Source organism: Arvicanthis niloticus, chromosome 2 (genome assembly GCF_011762505.2).
Source record: "Arvicanthis niloticus isolate mArvNil1 chromosome 2, mArvNil1.pat.X, whole genome shotgun sequence".
NCBI classification, from domain to species: domain Eukaryota; kingdom Metazoa; phylum Chordata; class Mammalia; order Rodentia; family Muridae; genus Arvicanthis; species Arvicanthis niloticus.
Genome location: NC_047659.1, coordinates 58,902,077 through 58,903,650, shown reverse-complemented (window position 1 = coordinate 58,903,650; position 1,574 = coordinate 58,902,077). Strand labels below are relative to the sequence as shown.

At 41.4% G+C, this 1,574-nt stretch overlaps 1 pseudogene; it reads right to left on the bottom strand.

Moving 5' to 3' along the window:
• Positions 1-451: 451 nt before the first annotated feature.
• On the bottom strand, positions 452-1,346 carry LOC117703145 (ADP/ATP translocase 2 pseudogene; annotated as a pseudogene).
• Between the last annotated feature and the right edge of the window lie 228 nt (positions 1,347-1,574).

The window sequence follows — 1,574 nt, the reverse complement described above, 5'->3', positions numbered from 1 at the left end:
TGTCAATTGTGGGTAGCATCAGCCAAAATACTAGGAACTGATGACTTCACGCAGAGTGATCTGTCTTTATGGGCCTCTCTTTTAAATTATCTGTTTTTCAGATTATACTATAATTACGTCATTTCTCCCTTCCTCTTTTCTTTTCAAACTTTCCAAATACCCCTCAGCACTGTTTTTAAAAATGCTTGCATGGTCTCCTTTTTTTTTTTTCCAATTTTTATTTTCACAGTTGACTGAAACAAAACATATAATTGAGTTCCAGCATTACTATCATACTATGGAAATGGCTTGAAGAGAACACTGGTCAAATGAATATGATTGCTTCCTATTTTTCTAAGTGGTAAATAGTTGCCATTGATAAAAAGACAAGTGCAGACAATCTGTCCCTAGTATTCAGCGTATGATATATTATATAACATGCCTGTTCTAAAGGAGACCACTTAGGACATTATTATGTGAACTTTTTGATCTCATCATACAAGACCAGTAAGAGACTACCCATACCTCTGAGAACATTGGACCACACACCCTTGGTGGGGGAGGGAAAGCCTTGTTTCCTTCATCACAAGCCAGTTTCTGCCAGCATTCCCAGGGGCCTGTATACATGATATCAGTTTCTTGGCATCCTGACTGCCTCATCAAAGGACTCAGATTATGTCAATAAGGTGTCAGGCCGTGTCAAAGGGATCAGAAGTCAGGCCAGCAACAGCAGGATAAAACATGCAGTCATTCAGCTGATGAAGATGTGTGTTCTTGGGATGGGAAGTATTTCCTTTGCAGTGTCATAGATATCAAAGCAGGTACCTCAGTAGATGATAATGTCCTGTACTGACACATTACAGACTTGCTACAGGTCCTTAATCCCATAAGATTTGCAAATCTTTACCAGGCAGTTACCAAGATATTTAAGTTCTCTTTCAACTCCAGCTCTGCCCACATCAGCTGCTAGACTGGTACTGGCAAAACCAAGAGGGTACACAAAGCACAAGGATGTGGCCCCAGTAGCACCACCTGATGCCAGGTTCCTTGCAAAGTAGTGCCAAAAATGGGTCCACTTGTCCACACCACCCAGAGAAATCTTTAAAGGCAAAGTTGAGAGCATGTGTGGGGAAGTATTTAATGATACCGGCCAGTTTACTATGCCATAAAGTCAGGACTTCCTGTTCCTTAGGGATATGAACCTTGCAGTCTATAATGCCCTTGTATTGCTTATCTATCACGATTTGCCTGCTGTCATGCTGCACCTGCAACAGCAGCTTGACCCACCTGATGTGTGCTACTGCCTTCTTGCAGATGGCCACAGTCACTCCACCTGCCACGAAGTCCTTGCAAAGTCCCAGTGGCATCTGTCATTGTGAAAGAAAAAGAGGCAAGTAAGTGAACGACAGGATTGTGTTCACAAAGAGCTTTCACTCCCAGACTCTGGGTTTATGGTCTCTCTTTAATTAAATTACATGTTCTGCTTGTTACATGTATAAATGTATATATACATACATATATATTTCTAAGTACAATCTGCACAGTGTGTTTAATGTTACTTGTGTGTATGTTCCATGGCTGACCTTTGGCACTGG